Genomic DNA, 13,417 nt, shown 5'->3' on the forward strand with positions numbered 1-13,417 from the left:
CAGAGACCAGGAACAGACCTCTTTTACATTAGCTCCTGGATTTTCCCTAAAAATAAAAACTATTGGCATCCTTACAGTGTATTTTTTGCATTAAAATTGGTGGCAGATCATTTGGACTATGCCAGAAATCACAAAAAAAAGAAAGATGTACATTTATAAACAAAAAAGACTTTATTTGACCAAAGAAAGGGCCAGGTGAAAGTTGGTACTGTAGCCCCTTTGTCTGTTCTGCAGCTGAAAAACAATATGGCAACCCAAGCAGATTTGAAAAGGAAATCTCATACAACAAAAGAAATTGGGGCTATGAAATATACAGATCCCGTGGACAAAGACATATATGGGTCTAATGCCAAACTGACACAGCTACAGCTGAGCGCGTCTGGCTCTGGTGCTGGTCCCCCCTACTCCCCAGCGACTGCGGAGCTTAATGAAGCCCTGCCGGTCCATCGAGTGCAGAGAGGGAGGACTGATGGAGCAGATGCCCTCTCAAGAAGTGCCGCAGGACAGAAGAGGAGAAGTCGGGAGAAGACTGGGTCTGAACCTGCACCGGAGGTAAGCGCGGCACTTCTGCATATTTATGCAGAGGAAGCCCCTCCTGTGCTGCTGCCGGCGATGCTCTTCGGGGCTCTGCCGGAGCATCAGGATCCGGGAGGGGAGACTCACTATGTCACCTGGGTCTCCCCGCTGGCCGCCGGGAAGATTAGAGAATGCCAGAACAGTGCAGCAGTGACAGCGGGCACATCACGGCTGCAAAGCTTTAACAAGGAGGCTCCGGCTGTCACACAGGCAGATCTCACAGCGATGTAGCGACGCAGCAGTGGTCATTACTTACCTTTCAGACGCGGCGATCCTGACGTCCTCCCGCCCGTGTCCACACGTCGCTCGTCGGCGCCAACAGGAAGCCCAGCAGGAAGCGCCCGATGAGAAATGGAACTGGACGATCTCGCGCTATCAGCGACAGACAGCGGGGGAGCTGGTTGGAGGTAAGTATCACACATAGTGATATTGCTGCGTCACAAAATCGGTGACGCTTTAGCGATATCGCTATGTGTAAAGGCCCCTTAACAGTTTAGCGCTGCCTATGGATTTTAACCATTTAAATGCCACTGTCAATATCTGACAGCAGATAATAAATGGAACGTGCTCTGGTCCTCGCTTGTTTGGGCTCCCATCGGCGTAAATGATGCAATCACAGGGTGCCGATATAAAAAAATGGGTGACATGAACCAAATATTTTTTTGTCTTACAAAATTCAGATTTTTTTTCTACTTAATCAGAAAAAAAATTAAATATTTTACTTAATTATTTATGTTACTCTTTTGTATAGCGCCATTAATTCCACAGCACTTTACAGACATTATTGCCACTGTCCCCGATGGGGCTCACAATCTAAATTCCCTTTCAGTATGTCTTTAGTGTATATATGTACAGCGCCTTGCGAAAGTATTCGGCCCCCTGGAACTTTTCAACCTTTTCCCACATATCATGCTTCAAACAAAGATACCAAATGTAAATTTTTGGTGAAGAATCAACAACAAGTGGGACACAATTGTGAAGTTGAACAAAATGTATTGGTTATTTTAAATATTTGTGGAAAGTCAAAAACTGAAAAGTGGGGTGTGCAATATTATTCGACCCCTTGAATTTAATACTTTATTGCGCCACCTTTTGCTGCGATTACAGCTGCAAGTCGCTTGGGGTATGTCTCTTATCAGTTTTTGTACATCGAGAGACTGAAATTCTAGCCCATTCTTCCTTGGCAAACAGCTTGAGCTCAGTGAGGTTTGATAGAAATCGTTTGTGAACAGCAGGTTTCAGCTCTTTCCACAGATTCTCGATTGGATTCAGGTCTGGACTTTGACTTGGCCATTCTGACACCTGGATACATTTATTTGTGAACCATTCCATTGTAGATTTTGCTTTATGTTTGGGATCATTGTCTTGTTGGAAGACAAATCTCCGTCCCAGTCTCAGGTCTTTTGCAGACTCCAACAGGTTTTCTTCAAAAATGGTCCTGTATTTGGCTCCATATATCTTCCCATCAATTTTAACCATCTTCCCTGTCCCTGCTGAAGAAAAGCAGGCCCAAACCATGATGCTGCCACCACCAAGTTTGACAGTGGGGATGGTGTGTTCAGGGTGATGAGCTGTGTTGCCTTTACACCAAACATATCGTTTGGCATTGTTGCCAAAAAGTTCGATTTTGGTTTCATCTGACTAGAGTGCCTTCTTCCACGTGTTTGGTGTGTTTCCCAAGTGGCTTGTTGCAAACTCTAAAAAGCACTTTTTATGGATATCCTTGAGAAATGGATTTCTTCTTGCCACTCTTCCATAAAGGACAGATTTGTGCAGTGTACGACTGATTGTTGTCCTATGGACAGACTGTCCCACCTCAGCTGTAGATCTCTGCAGTTCATCCAGAGTGATCATGGGCCTCTTGGCTGCATCTCTGATCAGTCTTCTCCTTGTTTGAGATGATAGTTTAGAGGGATGGCCGGGTTTTGGTAGATTTGCAGTGGTATGATACTCCTTCCATTTCAATATAATCGCTTGCACAGTGCTCCTTGGAATGTTTAAAGTTTTGGAAATCATTTTGTATTCAAATCTGGCTTTAAACTTCTCCACAACAGTATCACGGACCTGCCTGTTGTGTTCCTTGGTCTTCATGATGCTCTCTGTGCATCAAACAGAACCCAACTCTCTTCTAATCGGTCTCCCTCTTACCAAACTCTCCCCTCTCCAATCTGTCTTGAATGCTGCAGCCAGGATCATATTCCTCACCAATCGTTACACCGATGCCTCTACCTTGTGCCAGTCATTACACTGGCTACCCATCCACTCCAGAATTCAGTATAAACTTATTATCCTCACCCACAAAGCCCTCCATGGCTCAGCACCACCCTACATCTCCTCCCTTGTTTCAGTATACCACCCTACCCGCGCCCTCCGTTCTGCTGATGACCTGAGGTTAGTATCCTCAATAGTCAGAACCTCCCACTCCCGTCTCCAAGACTTTACACGTGCCGCGCCAATTCTTTGGAATGCACTTCCCAGGTCAATACGATTAGTCCCCAATCCCCACAATTTTAAGCGTGTCCTGAAAACGCATTTATTCAGACTGGCCTATCGCCTCAACACATTAACCTAACCTATCCCTGTGTGGCAGAGCCAAAAGTTTTACCATAACCAGGTTCCCAGCATCATGTCCCACATGCTTTATGCATCCATTAGCCCTCTGTGTCTGTACTGTTACACACTTAACATTATGGCTGGTCCATACAATCAGAGGAACTGTTACCACCCACCTTTCGTGTCTACCTCTTTCCTCATAGACTGTAAGCATGCGAGCAGGGCCCTCACTCCTCTTGTTGTTTGTTATAATCTACTGTATGTGATTATTGTTATGCTGTAATGTCTATTGTCTGTACAAATCCCCTCTGAAATGTAAAGTGCTGCGGAATATGTCGGCGCTATAAAAATAAAATTTATTATTATTATTATTACCCTAAGACTACCACAGAGCAGGTGCATTTATATGGAGACTTGATTACACACAGGTGGATTATATTTATCATCATTAGTCATTTAGGACAACATTGGATCATTCAGAGATCCACAATGAACTTCTGGAGTAAGTTTGCTGCACTGAAAGTAAAGAGGCTGAATAATATTGCATGCCCCACTTTTCAGTTTTTGACTTTCCACAAAAATTTAAAATAACCAATAAATTTCGTTCAACTACACAATTGTGTCCCACTTGTTGATGATTCTTCACCAAAAATTTACATTTGGTGTCTTTATAATTGAAGTACGATATGTGGGAAAGGGTTGAAAAGTTCCAGGGGGGCAGAATACTTTCGCAAGGCACTGTATGTACTATATATATATATATATATATATATATATATATATATATATATATATATATATATATATACACACAAGCTTGGAATGGCATCATCATAGCCATAATGATCTGGAGAATCAGGATTAAGAGTAATTTTTAGCACAAAATGTATGCTGTAAAAACATAACCCCAAAAATCATTGCAAAACCCATTTTCTTTACAATTGCATCCCATTTGGAATTATTTTCCAGTGCATACAGAATACAAAATACTTTGTTAATATTCTATTCAATTATATAACGTCATTAATCCATTGCTCTTTTCAGACTTCATCATCCCTGTCCCCACTGGGGCTCACAATCTGAATGCCATTTAAGTATGTTGTTGTAATGTGGAAGGAAACTCAGGTCCACAGAGGAAACTCATGCAAACATGAGGAGAAGATACAAATTCCTTGCAGATGTCCTTGGTGGGATCTGAACCTAGGATCCCATTGGACCACCAAATGGTAAAATGTTTCTCTTGTCCATTGGGTAGATTGGCAGCCGGTTTACACTGCAAGATCATTGGGGAATGCGCGTTTCTTGGAACCTGATAATTATACAGTGTAAATGCACCCTAAGTTACACAGTAACACAACACTAATGTTCTTGTTACTGTAAAGACATAAATACCTGAAAGCAAATTCCAAGTCCCATCAAAATCCTTCCCAGAAGAGTGGTGAAAGAATCGCAGAAAAGAGGGGGCTTACACCGGATTATTAGGAATTGTTCTAAAATGAGATGCATCCATCTAGCTTTTTCTTGACTACATTATAAATATTTGTTAACACTTCTATAATGATCATTTAGAATCACTTTTCATTTAATGTCTAATATTTTAAGCATCAATTTTCCATGTCGTAAATGTCTTTTTTTTTTATACAGAGCATGGTTCTTTAATACAGTTCATAAAACTACATCACATTCATTTGCCTTTTGCTTTGAGTACAAGGATTCCCCATAAGGGATACATTTGCCTAAACCAGCACATATCAGCAACATCTGGGTCCCCGTCATCATGTGAGGTTAAGGAGATTACTAACACATGTCATTCCCAATTGTATAACAATGGGTGGAGTGCATTAAGCTGATCATTAACTCCTAGCTGAAAACTGATAGCAATGGCTGGTTTGTATCTGTTTTCTAATCCTCTGCATGATGCAAACAGAAGAACATAATTAAAAAGAAAGAAAATTTATCTTTTGTGTCATAACAATTCAGTTTTTATTATATCCAATGCTGAAGAAATCCTTAAATCATGTGCAAAATATTCAGAATTGAGAGTCCTTAGTGGTTGATACCTTCATGTGCAGTCATTTTTTGCTCTAAGTTCTGAAAACTTTTAGTTATTATTACAAGACTCATTTAGTAATTAAGAGTATGCAAAGAGGTCCTAAGGTCATTACTTCTAGTGTTGTGTTCCTCATAAATATCAATTCTGGAACATCTTTTCTTAACTTCTTGCCTTAGGCTAAGTTCACACTAGGCATTTTTGTAGCATTTTTAATGTATTTTTTAATGCAAATTTTCAGCACACCCCTTGTTTTTTTGTCATCAAAACGTTGTGATTTGCATGTTTTTCACACAATGGAGCATGTCACTTCTTTCAGCATTTGTCTAGTGTTTTTTTACCCATTTACATGACTGGGTGGTGAAAAAATGCTGAAAAAAATGCACCAAAAACACAGGTATCAGGTTTTGCTGCGTTTTTGTGCCGAAACCTGGTTCTGTAAAATGGGACTAATTTTTCAACGCTAAAGTTTATCAGCATGCACAATAGACAAATCTGGCATGCCAAAACCGCAGCAAAAAGCACAAGAAAAAACAAATAAAACATGCTGCTATTCTTTATAGAATATTATTACAAATTGACAACTGGGTGTTACTATTTCTCCAGTCAACTTCGTGTTTCCATACACAGTTTGGCTCTTGTCAAATCGCTGTTCACACTTCCATTCCATATAGGGGTACACCACCCTACATCTCCTCCCTTGTTTAAGTATACCACCCTACCCGCGCTCTCCGTTCTGCTGATGACCTGAGGTTAGCATCCTCAATAATCAGAACCTCCCACTCCCATCTCCAAGACTTTACACGTGCTGCACCTATTCTTTGGAATGCACTTCCCAGGTCAATACGATTAGTCCCCAATCCCCACAATTTTAAGCGTGCCCTGAAAACGCATTTATTCAGACTGGCCTATCTCCTCAACACATTAACCTAATACACTCACTGGCCACTTTATTAGGTACACCTGTCCAACTGTGTGTTAAGACTTAATTTCTAATCAGCCAATCACATGGCGGCAACTCAGTGCATTTAGGCATGTAGACATGGTCAAGACAATCTCCTGCAGTTCAAACCGAGCATCAGTATGGGGAAGAAAGGTGATTTGAGTGCCTTTGAACGTGGCATGATTGTTGGTGCCAGAAGGGCTGGTCTGAGAATTTCAGAAACTGCTGATCTACTGGGATTTTCACGCACAACCATCTCTAGGGTTTACAGAGAATGGTCCGAAAAAGAAAAAAAATCCAGTGAGCGGCAGTTCTGTGGCCGGAAATGCCATGTTGATGCCAGAGGTCAGAGGAGAATGGGCAGACTGGTTCGAGCTGATAGAAAGGCAACAGTGACTCAAATTGCCACCCGTTACAACCAAGGTAGGCAGAAGAGCATCTCTGAACGCACAGTGCGTCGAACTTTGAGGCAGATGGGCTACAGCAGCAGAAGACTACACTGGGTACCACTCCTCTCAGCTAAGAACAGGAAACTGAGGCTACAATTTGCACAAGCTCATCGAAATTGGACAGTAGAAGATTGGAAAAACGTTGCCTGGTCTGATGAGTCTCGATTTCTGCTGCGACATTCGGATGGTAGGGTCAGAATTTGGCGTAAACAACATGAAAGCATGGATCCATCCTGCCTTGTATCAACGGTTCAGGCTGGTGGTGGTGGTGTCATGGTGTGGGGAATTTTTTCTGGGCACTCTTTGGGCCCCTTGGTACCAATTGAGCATCGTTGCAACACCACAGCCTACCTGAGTATTGTTGCTGACCATGTCCATCCCTTTATGACCACAATGTACCCAACATCTGATGGCTACTTTCAGCAGGATAATGCGCCATGTCATAAAGCTCGAATCATCTCAGATTGGTTTCTTGAACATGACAATGAGTTTACTGTACTCAAATGGCCTCCTCAGTCACCAGATCTCAATCCAATAGAGCATCTTTGGGATGTGGTGGAACGGGAGATTCGCATCAGGGATGTGCAGCCGACAAATCTGCGCCAACTGTGTGATGCCATCATGTCAATATGGTCCAAAATCTCTGAGGAATGCTTCCAGCACCTTGTTGAATCTCTGCCACGAAGAATTGAGGCAGTTCTGAAGGCAAAAGGGGGTCCAACCCCTTACTAGCATGGTGTACCTAATAAAGTGGCCAGTGAGTGTATATCCCTGTGTGGCACAGCCAAAAGTTTTACCATAACCAGGGTCCCCGCATCATGTTCCCACATGCATTATGCATCCATTAGCCCTCTGTGTCTGTACTGTTACACACTTAACATTATGGCTGGTCCATACAATCAGGGCAATTGTTACCACCCACCTTTCGTGTCTACCTCTTTCCTCATAGATTGTAAGCTTGCGAGCAGGGCCCTCATTCCTCTTGGTATCTGTTATGATCTATGTGATTATTGTTATGCTGTAATGTCTATTGTCTGTACAAGTGCCCTCTGAAATGTAAAGTGCTGCGGAATATGTCGGCGCTATAGAAATGAAATTTATTATTATTATTATTACATCCTATGACAATGGCAATAGTAATAAAATTTGTAAATTGATTCCGGCTGCCCAATTATTTCAGAGAAAACATAGTTTCAAATGCCGGTCTGGGGACTTTAGGTAAAGATGTGACTAATCTAGCATGGCCCCCAGCCGGCTTTTCTTCACCCAGCTCCAAGTGACTGTTAGGTCTACCCATATGTACATACATGGATGAGACATATCCATCAGCTTGAATGGAACAGGAAGAAGTCAGCTAGGGATGCCATTTGATTAGTCAGATCTATCCATATAGTACCTGGCCAATCAGAGACTGATAGATCAGCTGCCAAGCTGTGATTGGCAGCGTCTTGGAAGGGCGAAAGTTTACTATCCAAGAGAGAACTCTGAAGACATGCCCAGTTGTACGAGAAGCAGAGGTTTTACTTACTGCCCTCCAAAAGTAAGAAATATGAATATCTCTGCGATGAAGTGATGCAGCAGAATCAGGGGACTTCATGGATCTTTACAAAGTCTTCAGCATATTTTTTTGAGGAAGTTTTAGGTCTGCATTAATTAATTCATACATTTCTAGGAGGAACAACACAATGCAGAGTTCAAAAATTTGTTCCAGATCTTTTGTTTAATGAGGAATACACCTATTTACAGAAACTGACATGTCAGAAGCGATGAGGGGTTCACGTTAAGTAGTTAATTTTTCATTTACCTGGCATGATCTGCTGTTTGGATTATTTTAAAGCATCTGTCCTGTGTCCTTAGGACTCTTTTACAAAACACAATATGCTGCTGAAAATTGACTGTTAGGGTCCTGTTTCACATAGCGATGCACCAGCGATCCCGACAACGATACGACCTGGTAAGGATCGCTGGTGCGTCGCTAAATGGTCGCTAGTAAGCTGCCAAACAGGCAGATCTCTTCTGCGACGCAGCAACGATTCAGCGATCCGTATAACGACTAGACGGTCGTTGCTACTTTGTCATACAGCAGCTATTCTGAACGATTCCAGTCTGCATCCCTGAGTTCTGCGTCGCCAACGAGGTCGCTCGTCAGCGTCAAACACAACGATGCATGCTGGACAGTGGGACGACGACGATGAAAAAATGGCCCAGGACATTCCTGCATGATCAGCGATATCCAGCAGGGGGGCCAGTCGCCGCTATGTCTCACATGTAGTGAGATCGCAGGCAAGATCGCTGTTGCATGAACAAAATTGGTGACACTTTAGCTATCTCCCTAGCGATCTCGCTATGTGAGAAGGGGGCTTTACAGATTTTTCGATCAACAGTTGGTTAGAAGCCTGTTTAGTGCGGCCACCCTCACATTCAATTCTGTGCATATAGGATGTTCTTGGCAGCACTATTCCTGCTTACACAGGACAATGTGCTGCTGAGAAAGATAATTTTTAGGAAAGCCATTTCTAGAATTCGACCTTTTCTTACTTTTGACTCTGCAAAAACTTACTGTTTCTCTTATTCATTGTCGTCTCGACTATTATAACTCTCTTCTAATCAGTCTCCCTCTTACCAAACTCTCCCCCCTCCAATCTGTCTTGAATACTGCAGCCAGGATCATATTCCTCGCCAATCGTTACACCGATGCCTCTACCTTGTGCCAGTCATTACACTGGTTACCCATCCACGCCAGAATCCTGTACAAACTTATTATCCTCACCAACAAAGCTCTCCATGGCTCAGCACCACCCTACATCTCCTCCCTTGTTTCAGTTACCACCCTACCCGTGCCCTCTGTTCTACTGATGACCTGAGGTTAGCATCCTCAATAATCAGAACCTCCCACTCCCGTCTCCAAGACTATACACTTTGGAATGCACTTCCCAGGTCAATACGATTAGTCCCCAATCCCCACAATTTTAAGCGTGCCCTGAAAACGCATTTATTCAGACTGGCCTACCGCCTCAACACATTAACCTAATCTATCCCTGTGTGGCACAGCCAAAAGTTTTACCATAACCAGGGTCCCCGCATCATGTTCCCACATGCTTTATGCATCCAGTAGCCCTCTGTGTCTGTACTGTTACACACTTAACATTATGGCTGGTCCATACAATCAGGGCAACTGTTACCACCCACCTTTCGTGTCTACCTCTTTCCTCATAGACTGTAAGCTTGCGAGCAGGGCCCTCATTCCTCTTGGTATCTGTTATGATCTATGTGATTATTGTTATGCTGTAATGTCTATTGTCTGTACAAGTCCCCTCTGAAATGTAAAGTGCTGCGGAATATGTCGGCGCTATAGAAATAACATTTATTATTATTATTATATTATTATTTGCAGTTTTTTTTTTACACTGCCCGATTATCAGGAACCACCATTCCTGACAATTTGTTACTGTTAATGCACCTTTAGTTTAGGCATTTAATATGAAACTAATTGACTTATGGCTATTAACGCCATTAAGTTGCTTAATGTAAGGAGACTTTATTGCATGCAAATTTTTATTATCCTAACAATTTTTCTATCTGTAATGATCATTATGTATCGGATATTAAATTTGATCAGTGCGGTCTTGTTATAATCTGCTTTATTGATTGAATTATTTATTTGGTTATGCTTTAAGATCACAATTGTCCCCAGCATTTCTTCTGCTTACACTGGTGCCCTGTGGTTTTCATAGTCGCCATGTGTTACCTGACCTCAACTTCTAATCACCAACCACTGATCGCTGGGGTTTGTGATATTGAATCAGACTTCTAGTGACACACCAGTTTAAAAAGAGGAGTGGCAGGAGACGTTAGCAAAGGTGGAAGGGGAGTAAATGGTAAGCAGTCAGTAGGATAATAACGTGGAGAATTTGTTATTTTATGCTTTATTTTACATTTTTTAAAACAGCAATTAGTTTTTATGAAATATATTCTACAATTTTATATGTACAGCTCTTATGCAGATCTATATAATACCATGGTAACAGACTACAAACAGATCCTATACTTTATAGCTTGATCTTGCAGTTATTTGGTCATCCAGGTGTCCCTTACTTCTTGGGAACCTAACTGATGTATTTATGGTATTTATTTGCGGGGGAGAGTGTGATCAGGATCAGAGTACACAGAGGTGAGTATAGGTGTTATTATTTTACCAGGTGGAAACATAGTGATTGACAAGGGGTTGTGCGAGTAGTGGACACTGCCCTCAACTCATTAAACCCATTAAGAAATTAAATTTAAGTGCATCTGTGACCTCACCAGATTTCACAATACAAACTGCATGCATTATTAATTTTCTAGTCCGCATTAAGTTATTGTAGTTACTTTGAAAATGGTCAGAATGGCTATATTACCCTTTTTTCCTTTCTGAAAGTTTTCTGACTAAAATTGAAATGAGCGCTGAAAAACTGGATTCATAAAATGCCTATTTTAATATTACTGTTTAACGGCCATTCTGACATGGATTTTCAAAGTAATTATGGTGACTTCATCAGATCTAAGACAGCTATTTAATAATGTATGCCATTTGTATTGTGAAATTTGGTGACAGATCCACTTTAACCCTTTTCTGACACTGAGCCTACTGGTACATCCTATGATGCCAGCTTAGGAGCTGAGTATATATATATATATATATATATATATATATATATATATATATATATATAGCTTAGGAGCTGTCTATAATGCCAGCTACATCAGAGCTGGCAGAAACAGGGGGCGCACCTTTGCATGAGCCCATTGACCCCCGCAGTACAATCAGGGGTGTCAACAGCTTGCTATTGCAGGCTCCGGCTAGCTGAAGGCTTTTATGCCTTGCATAACAGTTCTCCTGTGAAGATCAGACAGTTCTACTGTTAAAATTTCAGGTTCAAGTCCCTCGCGGGGATTAAAAAATGTTAAAATAAAAACATCTTTTTAGCATAACAATTCAAATCCATTAAAAAGATATCTAATAAATTGATAAAAATATATTTGTATTACTGCATCCTTAAAAGTCAGATATATCAAAATATAGGAAAACAGCACAGATGGGGAATTACAACTTAACCTTTACTTAGTATTATAAAATAGTGTAATTCACACTTAGAGCCTAAATGATGTAGAAAACTTAAAAACGATATACAGATACAAAAATAGCCCATATCCCAGTAAGGGAGGAATTTTTCGACAATGGTCACTCAATATAAGGGGCCAATGTGTCAGTCTGTCAACACTTTAGAATATATGGATAACATGCCATTCATATCTTGCTCAAAAAAAGACAGCCATATATTATAAAAGGAGAAGTAGCAAAATAAAGGAACAGTCTCATCAGTTTTTTTATTTTCTGAGTCTTCCCCTCTCTGGTTTTATTCTGCCACCTCTTGAAAAAAAAAGTCCTGAAGTCACCTCTAGAAAAAAAAAGGCCCTGCGTGTCATTCCTCTTGGTGGGCACACAAGGCCAGTCCAGGGTTGACTAGCACCATAAGTGTTAGCTGTCGACTGCCCTTGTAAGGGCAGGAGTCTTGGGTGTCAGGGTGACCCTGTGATCAGGGACTGATAGGGACAAAATTTGGGACTTCTTTTTTCTAGAACATATGCAACATATGCATATGTTGCAACATATGCAACATATTCAAATGGTACAACTTCCCACCTCTGATTGCTGTCTCATCTGCTGCAATAGACTCTTATGGTAAAAATTCCCACCTCTGCTTGCTGTCTGCTGTGTCATCTGCTGCTTTACCATCTAGAAACATATTTTAATGTTTCTGCTAATTCATTGTTATAAATCATTTGGTGCATTGTACTTAAAACTCACTGTTGCATAACCATGACTGGGATCAGTGTAGATCTTATCTGGTGGAGGTGTTAAAATAGATGTCGCCAGGCTGAATGGCAAAAAAAACAAAAAAACCCTGGTGTGCTGACCCCAGCTGGCAAATTATCCTCAACCAGTTCCCACAATCCATCTCTTCTGACCCTGCAGTCTGGACTATAAATTTAGAACCATCCTTAGGGGTGCACGCATGTGGGGGTGCGCGCATCACAGAAGCAAAGCGTCACGAAGATAAGCGTCGTGATACAGCAGATATTACATGGCAGTTAGTCAGGGCAGGAGTCAGGTAACCCACACTCTGCTCTCCCTTTTATCCATGTGCTTTATTCCTATCCTCCTATGTTCTCTTGCAATCCACTTTCACCGACCAATCCCCCCTCCATCACGACTCATATACATCAGCTCCTCTCTCTTTCCTTCTCCCATGTACAGCTCCCATGCACTTCTCACCTTCTTAAAAAACCTCAGCCCATCTTGCCCAAACACACAGCACAAAAATCTTCATACAATTCCAAAAACTACTTGCTCTTTGTCTTCCTGCTCCTACTGATTTCAGGGGACATCTCCCCCAACCAAGGTCCACCATCCCCCAACCTCAACCCCTACCCTACCTCACATCGAAACCTTAATAATTTTACTAATATTATTTGCACTCCTTCATCTCCTTCTTTTAATTGTGCCCTTTGGAATCCACGGTCTGTATGCAACAAGCTTCCTTTCCTACACAATTACTTTCTGAAAAACTCTCTGAATCTGTTGGCCCTCACGGAAACCTGGATTCAGGATTCTGACACTGTCTCTCCTGCTGCCATTTCTCATGGTGGCTTACAATTCTCCCATTCCCCGAGACCGACAAACAGACCTGGTGGTGGAGTCGGCATACTCCTGTCCCCACAATGCACTTTCCAGGTCATCCCCCCAGTTCCATCACTCTCATTCCCTTCTTTTGAAGTCCACACCATCAGGCTCTTTCGTCCCCT

The 13,417-nt window shown here is 41.8% G+C and overlaps 1 pseudogene; it reads left to right on the plus strand.

The window, feature by feature from the left end:
• The first annotated feature begins 246 nt into the window (after positions 1-246).
• LOC141089660 (zinc finger protein 592-like) overlaps positions 247-13,417 on the plus strand; it is a 61,200-nt pseudogene continuing 48,029 nt past the window's right edge.

The sequence above is a fragment of the Dendrobates tinctorius genome, unplaced genomic scaffold, assembly GCF_039654945.1.
Source record: "Dendrobates tinctorius isolate UK_male_01 unplaced genomic scaffold, ASM3965494v1 ptg000046l, whole genome shotgun sequence".
In the NCBI taxonomy this organism is placed as follows: Eukaryota; Metazoa; Chordata; class Amphibia; order Anura; family Dendrobatidae; genus Dendrobates; species Dendrobates tinctorius.